Source organism: Lipotes vexillifer, unplaced genomic scaffold, assembly GCF_000442215.2.
Source record: "Lipotes vexillifer unplaced genomic scaffold, Lipotes_vexillifer_v1.1 scaffold676, whole genome shotgun sequence".
Taxonomy (NCBI): domain Eukaryota; kingdom Metazoa; phylum Chordata; class Mammalia; order Artiodactyla; family Lipotidae; genus Lipotes; species Lipotes vexillifer.
Window position 1 is genome coordinate 525,502 of NW_006773959.1, and position 18,573 is coordinate 544,074.

Here is an 18,573-nt window from a genome sequence, read left to right on the forward strand (position 1 = left end):
AATACAAAATTTCCACTCTTAAAACTACAAAAAAACTAAGGAGTACCTAAAGAAATGGAAAGATATTGCATGGTCATGCATCAGAAGACAATATTAAGATGACAATCCTTCCCAAATTGATCTACAGATTCAATGCAATACCTATCAGAATGCCAGCAGCTTGTTTGTAGAAATTGACAAGCTGATTCTAAAATCCATATGGAAATGTGAGGATCCCACAACAGCCAAAACAACATGGTTCAAAAAGAACAATGCAGCAGGACTGACAGTTTCTGATTTCAAAATTTACTACAAAGCAATAGTATTAAGAAAAGTGTGGTACTGGCATAAAGACAGACCTACAGATCTAAGGGATAAAACAGAATTCAGGAATAAACAATGTATCTATAGCCAACTGATTATCAACAAGGGTGCCAAGATCATTTAATGCCAAAAGAACAGTGTTTTCAACAAATGGTGACAAGCCCACTGGATAGCCACATGAAAAGAATGAAGTTAGACATTACATCAAACAATATACAAATATTAACAAAAGTAGATCAAAGAACTAAATCAGGAACTAAAGCTGTAAAATTCTTAGAAGCAACAGAGGACTAAATCTTCATGACCTCAAATTTGGCAGTGGATTCTTAGATATGACATCAAAAGCAAGAACAATAGGAACAACTAAACAAGATAAACTGGACTTCATCAAAATTAAAAACTTTGTGCTTCAGAGAATACTATCAAGAGAATGAAAAGACAACCAAAAGAATGGGATAAAATATTTGAAAATCATATATCTGATAAGGTATTGTATCTAGAATACATGGAATATTTACAACTCAATAATAAAACGGCAACTCAAAGATAGGCAAAGGATCTCACTAGACATTTATACAAATAAAATATATAAGTGGCTAATAAGCACATGGAAAGATGGTCAACATCATTAGACACCAAGGAAATGCAAATCAAAATCACATGAGATATCATTTCTACCCACAAGGACTGCAACAATAAAAAAGTCAGACGATAGCAAGTGTTACTGTTGATGTGGAGATATTTGAACCCTCATACACTGCTGGTGTAACGTAAAAATGGAACTGCCACTTTGGAAAACAGTCTGGCAGTTCCTCAGATGTTTAAACATAGAGTTACCATATGATTCAACAATTCCACTCCCAGCTATGGATGTGTGCATGTGTGTGTGTGTATGTGTGTGTGTATATGTATATGTATATGTATCACACCCAAGAGAAATGAAAACAGTTGCACACGAAAACGTGTACACTAATGTTTATGGCAACATTATTCATGGTAGCTAAAAGGTAGAAACAACCCAAATGCCCATCAAATGACGAATGGATAAACAAAATATGGTATAGTCATACAATGAAATACTGTTTGGCCATTAAAAGGAATGAAGTTCTGATACATGATAAAACATGGATGAACTATAGAAACATTATGCTAAGTGAAAGAAGCCAGTCACAAAAATACCTCATATTATATGATGCCGTTTATATGAAATCTCCAGAACACCAAATCTATATATAGATAAAGTAAATTAACGATTGCTTAGGGCTAGTGGGAGGGATGAATGATAAGAGGTTGATAGCTAAATGTTACTGCGTTTCTTTTTGAGGTCATATAAATGTTCTAAAATTGAATGTGGTAATGGTAACATGTATCTATGAATATACTAAAAAGCACTGAATTATATACTTTAAGTTGGTAAATTGCACAGTATGTGAATCGTATCTCAATAAAGCTGCTAGAAATGGAATACCTAAATAAATAGGAGAATAAAGTTTTGAGAATGAATATAGGTGAATATCCTCTTAGTTTTCACTTGATGTAAATTCAAGTGACAGGTATTAACTTATATGACTATACTTGCAAGTATTCTCAGAAGCTAGACTATAACAGAACCTATTATACTCATAATTAAATATAAATTTAAAGACCAATAACAGAGCTGTGTGTCCCTTGCCTTTCTTGAGAGATTTCGATGTAGAATATGGATTAAAAATTTCCTTCCAAAATCTATTCCCATTCTTTTATACACTGTAATCGAACTTGATGGCTTACAATTGTGGTGATCCTCTTTGGAAAATGCAGAGGATTTGAATTATATTTCTAAGCGAATTAAAGTAATTTTATTTCAAAAAGCCTTCGCAAATTTGAAAACAGTTTTTGCCAAAACCAAATGTAATATAATAATAATACAAGTTTAACTCAAGGTATGTTGATGAAAATTAATTAAAGCACACTTCTGAAATTAGGTGACCACTGGCAATGCTGACAATATAGTAGATTGTTTCAATTAAGTTTAATCACTGAAACTAACATTTTAAATGATACTGTTAAATGAAATTTATTTTTTATTCTATTTGAAATACATTTGCGGTTATTTGATATAATGCAGATGTAGGGTTTATTTTTCAAAGAATACTTAATAAATTTTAAGCAGGAATTTAGGTTCATTTTATTGCAACAATTTTACAGTCTTTTTCATACTGAAGGATAATTTATGCATTACAATAATGCATTTAATCTTTGTAAAATGGGTAGAACTACCTATAGTGTTAGTTATTACTAGCAAATGTTTACTACATGTTTATGATCACTTTACATGATCATTGTCATGGAAGGATTTAGTGGATATTTGTCACCTATTTGACTGCTAATTATCAGTAAATATTAGAAAATTAGGAAAACTGGAATTAGATGGGGGGAAGGAAAGAAGGAAAACACTGTTCCTACAATATGCATTTCCAGTATGTCTGCCATGTATCCCTTGGGAGAGAAGAAGAAACTGGGTCAATAGCACAAAGTGCTAGAAACTGAAGTGATAATCTTTAGGAATGAGGGTTTGAGCTCTGTTTAAGGTGATCAGCAAAATCAGCCCAGAGCACTTTGTTTGAGTGCCCTTGAACAGAGTTTTCATGGGTGGCACAGAACATACAGGACCTTCGACATTGGGGAGGTGACTTAGATAAGCGCTCCTGGATCCACTGGAGTTTTCTTGCTTACCTATATCTATTTAAGGTCCATGGAACTCTTCCTGTTCATAAACTTCAACACCCCCAGAACCACAAGTAGATGAGATTTTAAGTCAATATCTACTACCAGGGAAAAGTCCAGATTTTCTGCAGCCTGAGGCTTTCACAATTTAGGGGGCCTTCTTCAAGAGAAAGAATGTAAAATTACAAATATAAAAGTAGGTATAGGGTCTAGAAAGGGGGGTTGAAAAAGTGCAGACTCATAAAGTTTATGTTCCTTTAGAATCAGAGTAAGTCTGTACCTAAAATCACTAAATGTTTCAGTAATATTTCACAGTCAGATTTAATAATTCTTGTGCCTAGAGGTGAAGTGTAAAAAGGGTGATGGGATTAGAATATTATTAATAGCCAACATTTATTAGGTATACCATAAGGCATTTAAATTCTTGACATGTTATCTCCTTAAATTTGCACCAAAGAGAGAAGAGAGAGATGTGATTATTTTCTCACTTTGTGAAGTGATGATGAACACCTGAATCATAACAGTGGGAGTAGAGAAAAAGAAAAGCAAATAAACTACAGAAAATTTAGGACTACAAGATGAATTTCAGGTATGGCTCAGAAGAAAAAGCTTCAAGTAGCGTGCCCAGATTTCTAATATAAGAGACAGGTCAAGCCCCACCATCTGAAATTATAAAGATTATGTAGTGAGGAACAAAAATATGGAGAATAATAATGCATTCACTTTGAGTTAGAGGGATAGATCTCTATATCTTTCTATCTGTCTATCTATCTATTTACTTGTATATCTATTTGCATATATATCTAGGTAGGCATGACTAGTCTGCCTCTGAATATATAAGTTGGAAACAGAAGGAAAAGGTTAGGAATAGAAATAAATACTGGTGATGTAAATGGTAGTTGTAATTATGGGAGTGTACGAAATCCCCTAGGGGATGGGTAAAAAGTAATAATAGCCCCATTAGGGCAAGAAGAACCTTGAAGATTCCCATATTGATAGGATAAATGGAAGAACTCACAAAGAGACTAAGAAGAAATCTGGTCAAGGGGATGGAGAAGAAATGCAGGAAACAAGGATAAAGCCTTGATATCAAATGCCTAGAATTCTAAGAGTAGATGCTTAATTATCCAGGTTAAATGCTATAGAGATCCAGTAAGATGTAGACGGAGAATGGTCCACTGAAAGCAACCAGCTGTTTTGCTACAGTGGTAGCAAAAGCCAGATTTGAGAAGTTGAGAAAGTCATCCATGAATAGAAACTGCAAATGCAGATCCCTCTACTGAGAAATATGTTTGCCAAGGGAAAGGTAGGAGTTTCTTTAGTTTTTGAAGTTTGACAACACTTGGGAGCCAAAAGTGAAGGAACTATTCTCAGAGAAGACAAAGCTATGATAAATGATGGAGAAGAGCCCAAAAACAGGTTCTGAGATAAGATAAAAGATACACATTGGAAGGCTGATAAGAGTAGATTCCTATTATTCAGAGACTGGGGTGAAAGCAATAAGGGGGTTAAGGAAGAGTATATGTTCATGAAACCCCTATTCCTCCATGAGAGAGTAGATGCAGTCATTGTCCAGCAGAGGTTGGAGATGGGGAAAAGACTGGAGTGAAGAGGATGTTTGAAAAGACTAATAACACTTTGGAAAGATTGCTGTGAGAAATTCAAGAGTACACAAATTAGCAAATAGAAGTTAATGCCTAAATAGGGTCTGAGACAGAAATATCTATCAGGAGAATTAAATGAATAAATGTACAGAGGACTTCCCTGGTGGCGCAGTGGTTAGGAATCTGCCTGCCACTGCAGGGGACACGGGTTCGAGCCCTGGTCCAGGAAGATCCCATGTGCTGCAGAGCATCTAAGCCCGTGCACCACAACTACTGAGCCTACGCTCTAGAGCCTGCGAGCCACAAGTACTGAGCCCATGTGCCACAACTACTGAAGCCCTCACACCCAGAGTCCATGCTCCACAACAAGAGAAGCCACTGCAGTGAGAAGCCCACACACCGCAAACGAAGAGTAGCCCCCACCACTCTCCACAGCTAGAGAAAGCCCATGCACAGCAACGAAGACCCAATGCAGCCAAAAATAAATAAATAAATTTTAAAAAATAAATAAATTGGAGAAAAATAAAAGAAAATGTACACAAACCAACCCTTGCAGTGCTTTGTGTATTGTCGGTGTTCAACAAACGTTAGACCCACCCCAGTCCACTATCATAAAGGACTCACAGGATCTCTGAGATCCATGAAGCGGGACAAGTGATGTCTCCTTTCTATGGGAAACTGTTGTCATATATGTATATCTGTCGCTTCTACAGAGATGGATGCACCTACTATGTGCACATGCACTTTCTTTACAGCTTCATTTCCTTCTGATGAAAGCATTATAATTAAATGGTAGAGTGGAAAAAAATATTTTTCTAAATGATGGGGCTGAAATAAATACAGATTTAAGTAGATTATTTTTAATAATTTTGGTAATAGCTATGTAATCAGAAATGTGGAATTTTATTTACGAATTTCAAAAAGGTATAGACTGATAGGCAACATTAATATGAGGGGGCCGAAGACAGCCATTTTTTAATACATCAAAACTAGTTCTTTTTAATGAGTTTAGAACTTCAAGAGATTATATGACTCTACTTCCACCCCTTTCCCGAAATTAGCAGGAAGACTGGGCTACCTCTACTCCTCTACATAAACACTTGTCATTTCTTTCTTTCTCTAAGCCACCCATAAAAAAAAAATTGCTTTTACATTACTATACTTTTTGCTAGGAATTTGCTGGTTTGTTCTCTTCAAATTAGTTTACACCATAAAAATAAGTTTTTTAAACCCTTAAATCTAATATTCTTTGCTTCAAATTCTAATAGGTTATTTATTAAAGTAAAAATGCTTACATTCTTTTCCTTTTCATTAATCAAGTCCACTGCTTCACAATAGAATGTACATTGCTAAGGGTGTGTATTTTATATGACCTGCTACTATCCTAAGTTAGAATATTCTGTTTATGTAAACTTACTTTATTTAAGTGTATGCTGAAAGAAATGAAAACAGAAACTTGGGCTCAAAACTTCCTCTATAAACTCAACTGCACAGACAATTAAGTTGGACATGAACCATGATTGGCTAATTACATTGCAAAACTTTTATGATAATCCTTTAAAATTGTTTGCAGTTCTATTTTTTCTTAATTTTCACAATAATTTTCTTACCAAAATGGATAGTTAACAGTTGATATGAAAGACACATATTGGTCTTAGAAAAATATCTGAGTGAAAGACTTTCAAATATAAATCACTTCATACTTATTTATAATTAAACAGCATCTTAATATGCCACAGTCTTCATTTGTAAGACTATACTGTGAGTTTCATGGCAGGCCTACGCTATGTATCCTTAGTTATTTGTTTTCTCAAAATGAAAATTCTTTTAAATTTAAATTACCCTCTACAATCAACTGTATTAACGTTAGTTGTATTTGTAAACATACTCTATATAAGTGCCTCTCTATCAATACTTATCCCATTGTATTACAAGAGCTGCTTATCTATTAGTCCTTCAAAGGGATGAATACGGCAATTTTCATAATTTTGCCCAAAGGAATCAATGCACAACAGTGTTGTTGAATGAACAGCTGAATAAATGAATGGCCTGAACGGACAATCCTAGCCAGGTTTATAATGCACACAGATTTATCCAGTTATCCCCAAAGGGATTAAAATGTTATAAAAATAAATTCTTCATTTAAAAATTTAATAGCACACAGAAAAGCCGGAGGTAATAAAGATTTTTAAAAAAGACAACAACTTAACCTGAAAGGTCTCAAACTGACAGCTCGTCAGTCAAACATGACCTCACACTTGTTTGTCTAGCTCAGGATTTTATTTTTATTTTTATTTTTGGAATTTGAATGTGTAGACAGGGCATCTACTCTTCAGTTTGTCATAGGCCCCATCATCCCTATTGCCATAGACCAGACCCAATTCATAAATCCTTGTTACCTGCTTGGCCATTTGGCATTTGAATCTGGGTTCTCAGATCTCCTAGGAAGGCAAAGTGAACAGATTACCCTGTACCTTATTATTTGCAATCACCTTTTCAGATTTAGAAAAACTTTATAGTTAACACAAAGCCATAGGAAGATAACAAATAAAAAGCCCTAATAAAGAAATTATATTCCTACTATTATCCACCAACTAGGAAAAAAGTGAATGAAAAATGTAAATTACTTTTGAATACTTTAACCTACCAAAGTTGAATCAAGAATAAATAGATCATTTGAACAGACTGATCACTAAAAGCGAAACAGAATCTATAATTAAAAAACTCCTTACAAACAAAAGTCTAGGACCAGATGGCTTCACAGGCAAATTATATCAAACACACAAATGACTTATACCAATGCTTCTCAAACTCTTCCAAAAAACTGAAGAGGAGGAAACACTCCCAAAGACATTCTATGAAACCACCATCACCCTGATACCAAAACCAGTCAAAGACACCACCAAAAAAAAAAAATTACAGGCCAATACCTTTGATGAATATAGATGTGAAAATTCTCAACAAAATATTCGCAAACCAAATCCAACAAGACATAAAAAAGATCATACACCATGACCAAATGGGATTCATCTCAAGTTCACAAGGATGGTTCAACATTATGCAAATCAATCAATGTAATACATCACATTAACAAAAGAAAAAGACAAAAACCACATGATCCTCTCAATAGGTGTGGAGAAAGCATTTGACAAAATTCAACATCCATTCATGATAAAAACTCTTACCAAAGTAGGTATAGAGGGAACATATCTCAATATAATAAATATAATAAAAGCTATTTATGACAAACCCACAGTCAATATAATACACAATGGTGAAAAGCTGAAAGCCTTCTTGCTAAAATCTGGAACAAGAAAGGATGCCCACTCTCACCTCTTCTATTCACACAGTACTGGGAGCCACAGCAATCAGAAAAGAAAAAAAAATGAAAGGTATCCAAATTGGAAGGGAAAAGGTAAAACTGTCATTATATACAGATGATATGATACTATATATAGAAAACCCTGAAGATCCCACACAAAAAACTACTAGAACTGATAAACAAATTCAGCAAGGCAGCAGGATACAAGATTAACATACAGAAATTGGTTGCATTGTTGGTGTAAACCAACAATGAAATATCAGAAAGGGAATGTAAAAAAACAATACCTTTTAAAATCGCACCCCCCAAAATAAAATACTTAGGAATAAACCTGACCAAGGAAGCGAAAAGACTTACATGCTGAGAACTGTAAAACATTAATAAAGGAAATTGAAGACAACTCAAAAAAATGGAAAGGTATCCCATGCTCTTGGATTAGAAGAATTAATATTGTAAAAATGGACATACTGTCCAAAGCAGATACTGTCCAAATCTACAGATTTAATGCGATCCCTATCAAACTACCCATGACATTTTTCACAGAACTAGAACAAATAATCCTAAAACTCATATGGAACCATAAGTGACCCAGGATCACCAAAGCAATCATGAAGAAAAAGAACAAAGCAGGAGGCATAACCCTCCTGAACTTCAGACAATACTACAAAGCTACAGTAATCAAAACAGCATGGTATTGGCACAAAAAAAGACATACAGACCAATGGAACAGAATAGAGAAGCCAGAAATAAACCCACACACCTACAGTCAATTAATCTTCGACAAAGTAGGCAAGAATATACAGTGGAGAAAAGACAGACTTTTCAGCAAGTGCTGTTGGGAAAGTTGGAGAGCCACATGTAAATCAATGAAGTTAGAACACACCTTCTCACCATACATGAAAATACTCAAAATTGTTTAAAGACCTAAATATAAGACATGACACCATAAAACTCCTAGAAGAGAACATAGGCAAAACATTCTCTGACATAAATCATACCAATGTTTTCTTAGGTCAGTCTCCCAAGGCAATAGAAATAAAAACAAAAATAAACAAATGGGACCTAATCAAACTTACAAGCTTTTGCACATCAAAGGAAACCATAAGCAAAATGAAAAGACAACCTACAGAATGGGAGAAAATATCTGCAAATGATGTGACTGACAAGGGCTTAATTTCCAAAATATACAAATAGCACACACAACTCAACAACAAAAAAACAAACAACCCTATCCAAAAATGGGCAGAAGACCTAAATAGACATTTCTCCAAAGAAGACATACAGATGGTCCACAGGCACATGAAAAGATGCTCAACATTGCTAATTATTAGAGAAATGCAAAACAAAACTACAACAAGGTACCACCTCATACCAGTCAGAATGGTCATCATTAAAAAGTCTACAAATAACAAATGCTGGAGAGGATGTGGACCAAAGGGAACCCTCTTACACTGTTGGTGGGAATGTAAGTTGGTGCAGCCACTGTGGAAAACATTATGGAGGTTCCTCAGAAAACTAAAAATAGAATTACCATATGATCCAGTGATCCCACTCCTGGGCATATATCCAGACAAAAGTATAATTCAAAAAGATACATGTACCCAATGTTCATAGTAGCATTATTCACAATAGCCAAGACATGGAAACAACCTAAATGTCCATTGACAGATGAATGGATAAAGATGTGCAACATATATACAATGGAATACTGCTCAGCCATAAAAAAAAATGAAATAATGCCATGTGCAGCAACATGGATGTAATTAGAGATTATCATACGAAGTGAAGCAAGTCAGAAAGAGAAAGACAAATACCATATGATATCACTTATTTGCGGAATCTAAAATATGACACAAATGAACCTATCTATGAAACAGAAACAGAATCAAAGACATAGAGAACAGACTGGTGGTTGCCAACAGGGAGGGGGATTGGGGAGAAATGGAATGGGAGGTTGGGGTCAGCAGATGTAAGCTTTTATATATAGAATGGATAAACAACATGGTCCTACTGTATAGCACAGAGAGCTATATTCAATATCCTATGAAACACCATAATGGAAAAGAATATAAAAGAATATTAAAAAAACATACACATACACACAATCACGTTGCTCTACAGCAGTAAGTAACACAGCATTGTAAATCAAGTATACTCCAATTAAAAAAACTAAATTTTGAATATTTTGTCACAGTTTTTACATCTTATCACTGTATTTAATAATATAAATATGTTAGTATTCTGTTAAATGGCTTAGTCTTGCCTGATTACAAATACACAGAATAAAGGAGACCAAAAGTAGGTACTCAACTAAAAAAGGCCCTTGTCCAGATGAAAGATAAATTGCTCATAAATGGCTTTTTTCTCCTCTGATATGTTCTTGCCATCAATATCCCTCCTATCCTTTAGGGCCACCCTAAGCCTCAACTCCAGCGCAACTTCTGTAACCAAGTTCCCTGTGAAAGCAAGAGCTCACCTTCTTCAAAGAGCACTTATTGTCTTAATCAGATAACCACTCCTTAACAAAGACAGGTTGGCAAATTTCAGTAAATTTCAGTACCAGTATTTGGCACCCAAATTCAGTACGTAATTTAAATTACTATGATGTAGTATATTGGTTATTTATAATGTAAAGTACCATTCAACAATTGGTATTTATGTAGCTGGACTATCTCCTCAATTATATTACGAACATCCTATTAGTTAACATAATCTCTTCTTTGTATTTTAGTATTGCAGGTACCTGAGACAGTGCTAGATATTGCAGTCTACACATTATTGGTTACCTGTTTTTTCTGCAGATTTAGTTCCTTGATATTGAGTCAATTTAGCTTGAGTTTCCGGAATCCAAGGAATGCAGATTGTCTTGGGGATATCAAAATGTTCTGGAAGGCTCAGCTCTGTTTTGTATAAAATGGACTTTGGCTTCTTCAACTTTGAGATATTAAAGAGCATACAAATCTGCAAATAAATAGAAACTAAAATTGGAATGTAATCCTCTTACCCATTGCCTCCAAAATAAACAAACAAAAAAGACAGCATTATGTACTTAGACTCCATATTTGGGTGAAAAAAGTCCCTCAAGGGATTGAATTTGTTCATTTCTTTAGACATACTATTGTTTAATTGGTAGAGGACAACACTAACATGTTTCATAGACTCAAAAGAGTCATCCTTTATTGAGAGATGCTCAATGTCACCTGCTCTAATCCTTTCAGTGTTGAGGAATTCATTGTCTCAGGAAGAAGTCATTCCACTAGTGAACAGTACTGAGAAAGCACTTCCCTGTGTGAGGCGAACCTGGTGTTCCTTAACATCTTCCCATCAGCTCTAGTTCTTATCAGCAGTACAGTTAGTCCCCTCTCTTTTGCTAATGACAATTTTTGGGAAAAAAATATGCATCTATAAAACTAGGTCCTACCCCTCCACAAACCTCCAAACATCCCTTTCAAATAGGTCTGATATTTTTAGTCCATTCAACCTTTACTTATACGATGTGGGTTACAACTTACCCCCATGCATATGCTTCTCTAGACACAATCTAGTTCAATACTGTCATTCCTAAAATGGGACCCTGAAGATAAACCCAGCTCCCTAAGTATGAACCAAGCAATGCAGAGCACAGAAGTAGGCAATCGTTTAGTTTTATCTGGACCTTCTACTGCTAAACACGTAGTAGAGCCTAAGGGTTAGACCAAGTCTTCTTGAAGTCAGACTGCCTGAATTTATACCCCAATTTTCAACAAGCCTGGCCAGGTTATTAACCAAAGCCACAAAGTCTTCATTTGGGAAACATGAGCAATAATAGTACACATTGCCTATCCCTGGTATATTTAAAGTATAAACAAATGCCAGGTCCTTGGAGCATATTTTAAGAATTCAATAAATGTTGGCTGTCATTATCATCACCATTGTTGTCCTTGTCATCAACATGATTGTGACCATGATATCATTACTCAGCAAAAATAAGCTTTAGCTCCTCTGGCAATTATCTCATTCGCTAGTTCATTATCTATAAAATCCACAAGTTTTTTTTTTTTTTTTTTCCTCACAAAGCCACATTTTCCACTTACTTTATTTCGGCAATTAAAATCAGATAAATGCAAAAAGGTAAATTAATTCATTTACATTTACCACTGTTTTGGCTTGGTTTATTTTTCTAGTTATCATGAAAAAATTATCTATTCATATAAGCAACTAGTTCTTTACCTCAAAGTGGATCATCTGCCTTCTATATCTGCAAGTCATTCAAAATAATATGTATGGTGGCGCAGTGGTTAAAAATCCGCCTGCCAATGCAGGGGACACGGGTTCGAGCCCTGGTCCGGGAAGATCCCACATGCCGCGGAGCAACTAAGCCCGTGGGCTACAACTACTGAGCCTGCGCTCTAGAGCCCATGAGCTACAAGTACCGAAGCCTGCGCACCTAGAGCCTGTGCTCCACAACAAGGGAAGCCACCGCAATGAGAAGCCCGCGCAGTGCAACGAAGACCCAACGGAGTCAAAAATAAATAAATAAATAAATTTATTTAAAAAAATATATATGTAGGGATACACACTCTCTTCTTCATCAAACTCTAGTCAGGCTCCTCCAAGCCATCTTCTCAACCAGGCCTCAACTTTAGCCTATAAAAAATGCACATTCTCAGCACAAATGATTTTGTCCACCCCTTTCCCTCACACACACACACTAAGAGACTTGAACAAGCACTAACAACGTTTCTAACAGCTCAAGGCCATATTCCTAGGACGACTCCAGTCCCCCTTAAGGTCCCTATCTGGGAAAGTTCAATGCTGCAAGGACAATTTACTGTTTGTTCCAGTCAAAATCTGGTGATAGGTAGATAGGCTCCTGAACCCCTCCTAGAGCAGTTACTTTAGAAAGCTTGCAATTATAACTCCCTTCTCTCTCCTTTTGAGATGTAAATCTACCACCCAGAACTGTCTTCTTCTCAAGGACCTCAGAGCCCTCCCTTTGAAATGCAAAAATTCAAGGACCTAATGCTCCCAGCCAGGTGGGTACTTAGTTCTAACTTGCATCACTACCTCCCTCCGGTCACAAAGATTCCAGAAGTTTGTTTCTCTTTATAAGCACCAATTAACAAGTCCAGATTGCTGTGACCAACTCCCTCCTGCTTCTTGTAAACTTCACTTCCCTGACACTTCTCAGGCCCCATCTTATTCTCTCTCCTGAGTTCAGCTCATACTGGATCCTCCTCCCTGATGCAACAGTTACTGAACAAAGTCTATGCTTGTTTTAACTAGTGTCTGGCTTTGTTTATCTTTGACAGTATCGACAGGTACTTATTTCACGATTTGACTTATTTCACTTAAATTATACAAATACAAAAACCTTTTCTCTATTCTACCGAATCCTCACCAAGGGAATCTTTTAGATTTCCTTTTTAAAAATGTCAAATTTCAAAATTTCAATGAGTTTCCTCACCATTTATCCCAGAGTACAAAGCATGGCTTTTAAAACATAAAATTGAGGAAGTTAATAGAAAACATAAGCAAACTCCCTTGCAAGCTCTGAATCTTCCTACTACCAATGAGTATATCACTAGAGTTAGTTTATTAATGGCCAGGAGAATATGAATTCAATACATGAGTGCTAAGTGTAAAGTGCCAGATATTCATGCTCCTGACAAAAGATCCTGTCTCTCAGAGTATATAAAGTAGATACATCATAATGCTATTACGTTATAAATATTTCAACAATTCAAATTGCACATGGCTGTATAATAAAAAATTAGACATGTCACTTTTCTTTGGTGGAAAAGTAATTACATTTATTCAATTAGATTTTGCTCTAAACAGATTTATTTCAAGGATAATTTTAGATTTTATTTGTTATATAGTTATTTTATGCTATAACAGAGAATTCTAGACTTTCATTTATTCCATTATACAATTTCATGGCAGTAGACTAAGAAATGAACATATGATCTGGAGGCTATGCAGGGCAAGGAAAAGAGTAATGGACTCTGGGAGGTAAAAACCTAGGCCCATTTCTAATCTGTCACAAATCACTGGTGTCACCTTGGGCTACTATCTTACTATTTTGGGATCTTGGTTAATAGGTCTGTAAAAGTAAGAGGTTGTACTATGTGTCTCTGAGTGTTCAGCATTATTTATTTTCCAGCTTTAAAATACAATAATGTCTCTACCCTGATCTAGGCTGTAATCTCTGCCCTGTCAGTGAGGGCAACTTAGGTCTTTTTATGCCTCAGTCATTCCACTTGTTTTGTATTACAAGGGTAATCCTATCTTCTCTCCACTTCTCCATGGGGTCATGGAAATAATTTGAAAAGTGTACATAAAAGGATTTGGGGAAAAAAAGGTGTCAAATACTATACAAGGAGAGAGCACTTTTAAAATCAATTCTGTTTACTGTTCTGCTGTATTAGCATTATTATATTTCAACAGTGCAGTGATAATTGCACTTGAAAAGAAAACTCTATGACTACATGTATATCAACAGAATAAGATGTGCCTATACATTCTGATTTGGTGTAGCTGATTTTCTTAGACTGGCATATTCAACCCTTCTGTAGTTATTTTTTGCATTTAGAGAGGTTTTGCCGAAATAAAAAAAAATCCATGATATTTGTAGACTTCAAAGAAAACTGTAACCTTCAAGTGAAAAAAACTCCTCATTTTAAATTTACAGACTGCTTAAAACATTTAAATTTTAAAGAAGTCAAGATTTAATCATAAATAATAATAATTATTACTATTTCCACCAACAATTTTGGAGAAGTGGAGACATACATATACCCATCCTGCAAAGGTGGGAGGGAAATAAGGATAAGTAAACAGCAAGATGACTTTGTGAAAAATCAGGCTATGAGGCAACCTGGATTGACATCAGCCTATACAACAAAGACTACAGGTTTAAAGTACCATTTGTTTGACAGGTACATGTTCAATCCAATTAAACAATGACAGCACTTCTCATGCACAAGACACTGAGGGACAGACAAAAAAACACATGACAAAAGTTTTTAGATTTCTAGGAATTCACAATCTGATGGGGAAAATAGGTAAATAAAAAAAAATCATATACAAAACATAATTTGATAAATGCAATAAGAAACAAAAAGTGTGCTGGGTTCCAGGGAGAAAGTTAAAGAAGAGGGAGAAAGACAGAAACTATATACATGCATAAATAATAGAAAAGGGATCCACAGACAAAAACTCCATCTCCCTCAAGCATTTTTTCATTTAAATAAAATTTTCGACAAGAGGTAAGAATGAAGACAATTTAAAAGAAAAGAGAGAGAGAAAGAGAGAGAGAGAGAGAGAGAGCACTATAATAGGCATGAATTTTGAAAAAAGCCACCTATTGAACATTTTTATTGTAATAGTGCAATGAAAGTTGAACATAAACCTTCCCAAATGCACTGCTCTATAGCAGAAGTAAGCATTTTGGTATGAGCTGAAGAGAGAGCCATTGGCTTCTTAGATGCACAGTGTGTACAGGTCAGTCTGGAGGATATCAGAGCCTTGGGCCTTGATATTTTTTACCTTATCAGAACTTAAAAATCCAGGTCATCCATAAAATAACAGCACAAATTGTTAGAAATTGGTGCTTAGACTATATTCATTCTAGCATTCTGACAAATAAAAAAAGAAATCACCCCTACAATGCCAAGGGCTTTGTTGTAACCTATGTAAATCAAGACTAACATTAAACGAGCAGGATTCTAAAAATTACTATTTGTTCCTTCAGTGAACAAAGATTTAGTGACTACCTTTGGTACAGTGCACACTTTTCTAGGCACTGGTGATATGAGAGTTAACTAAACAAATATCTTCTCACAAATTCCCTTGCTGGAGATAAAGAGTAAACACATAAATATACTACTCTCAGATAAATGCTGTCAGTAAATGCTACCGACAGAGAAAACTGAAAGAAGTTTAGGGTTTGGAAAGTGGCTGGTGGAAGTAAGGGATTCTTTTAAAAATGCAAGCTGGTAAAGCAGAAGCTCAGCGGTAGCATTCCAGCAGACCTGAAGTAACTGAGGGACGCAGCCTCTCATGTCCAGGGAAAAGCAACAAAGGACAGACGTGCACAGGCCGCAGGGAACAGGCCTTCTTTGGGCGCTGGAAGAACAGCAAGAAGGCCTGTGCACAGGGAGGGACAGGAGTGAATGGGCTCCAGTGGAGATGCTGAGGTCAGGGAAGGGGATGGGCCTGACCAGGAGGGTCATGAAGACCACCGTAAAGATGTTGGTTTTCATTCTGACACAAGCTAGAAAAGCCAGGGGAGCAAAGGAGCAAAGTGTGCAGGTTTCCATTTTAGAAGAATCGCTTTCGTGGCTCTGTGGAGACTCGACTGTACCTTATTTCAATTATAAGATAGAGTTCAAGCTGTAATAATAGAGTCTACAGTAACAGTAACAACAACAACAACAATGCCATACATCTAGAGAGCACTAATCATATACTAGGTACTGTGCTAAGCATTTTATATAATTATCTCACTTAGTTTTCATTAATGACCATTATCTCCTTATTACAAATGTAAAAATCAAGGCTGGAGGAGTTTTAAGTTACCAGCTCACAGTCACACAGATGGACAGTGTTAGAGTCTGGATTCTCAGCCTGGTAATCTGACTCCAGAAATGATCCTCTCTGGATGAACAACAGAATATCCTGGACAACTTATTGTTTATGTCCCCACTCACCCCCTTCCAGAGATTGATACTGAATTGTTCTGGTGGGGCCTGAGCAGTGGGATCAGTTCTCCAGGGCATCCCAATGTAGAGGCAGAATTGAGAACTACTGTGAAATATCAACCATACTGTAATGCCTAAAGTTACCTAGCAGAACAATTTGTTTCAGATTTATTATTTAATGAGGTAAAAAAGAAAAAAGCTACTGAGCTGTCTTTCTGAGGAAAAGCAGCTTTCATCATTTTTATATGTAAAAACATTGTTATGATCTCTGTACATTTTTAAAGAGAGACTAATTTCAGCACATCCCCTGTCCTCCATTCCCACCTTGATCTTGGTCAGCCCCAGGAGGGCGATGGCCACGCGGATGCTACTGCTCTCCAGAGTGCCCGTGATTAACCTTCTCTCATACTCGACCTTCGACATCTGTTGCTGTGCTGCAAAAGCCAAGGCCTTCTCCTTGGCTTCATTAGTCAGTGGCAATTTAAGGTCCATATCCAGGATTTGATAGAGTTTACATTTCAAATACAGAACTGGATCTTCCTTACTAAGCACTAGGGGAAGCAAAAACATTCATGATTGCAATGATCAGTTACACCCTTAACGTTGTTATCCAGGATGGACTTGGGAGCTCTGAAACATAACACTGCAGTTATGGCCTTTATTAACCAGAGTAGAAAGAAATAGGCAACACATTTCTAGTAGTCCTAATTCAGTAATTCAAGAGTAAGTCTTCAGGAATTAAAGATATTTTTCTCTACAAAGAGTTCTAGTCAAGTGGTTCTTTCGTAGAAACATCATCAACTTGCTAAAAAATTCAGTGGCCATTGTGCTCCTATCAGTGGTTAGAAGGTAGGAGGAACAGAAAGAAATGTAAAGAAAGACACCTCTCAAGGACGGGCAAGAACTGCCATTTTCTTTCAGTAATAACCTTACACTTTAAACTAGAACACTGGGTAGAAGTACAGGTTATATTATAGTATATAGAATTTGACATTGTAGTTATTTCCAAGTTACTTGGAAAATGGAAAATTTTGCTGAGTAAATATTTTGAATGCCAAATTATAATATTTACCTGAAGACTAAAAGAAATAAAGATTTAAAAAAGAATCACCATCGACATTTTCTTAATTGTTAAAATGGTACTCTATTCCATGTATGCTGACATAATAAAGTTAAAAGGGAGCCTTCAGAAATCATATATTGGAAAAATGTGCTGTGAGGGTGCTTAGGTGACTATATGAGGAATGGTACCATCCTTCAACATTAGAAATGAAATAAAATGCACGGATACTCTACCTTCTTCTGGAGAACTGCTGCGGTCAAGCGGAGTTGAAGAATGCACTGGAAAGAATCTGGAAGGCAAGGGGATCATACCTCTTCCTTCCAAAACATATATTAATTCTCCAATCTAAAACACAACCACACAATAGTATTAAATTTTAAAAGTTCATAAAAAAATTAGGATAAATCTTTCACCTATGAGAAAAATCTTTGTACTATAAAAACATGTATCGTGCATTACTAAGCAACAAAGGCCCTAAATGGGGGGAGAAAGGTAAGGATGAAATACAGCCCGACCATAGTATGAGAGAAACTTTGCATGCAACCAGAACAGAGATGGATTGAGAAGGTCTCAGGGCGGCACTGACAGCAGTTGATCGTTATAGGTACAAATATCCTTGGAAGACTGTTAGCTTAAAACAAATGAATTCAAGCAAATGAGAAAATTATTTCCTTCATTCTGTGATTTATTGTTGGAAGGGAGTGACATCATTTTTGCAGGGTGTCTGAGTCCCTAAGAGTCTATATTTTAAAGTGGGGGGATTCAAAATGTGCATGTGAGGGTCTGAAGATCTTTTAGAATAAGTGACTAGGCAAGAAGTACAAAAGACTAAACAGAGAGCATGAAAATAAAAGTGGGAACAATGCAAGGGCAAAAACATGATATAGGGAA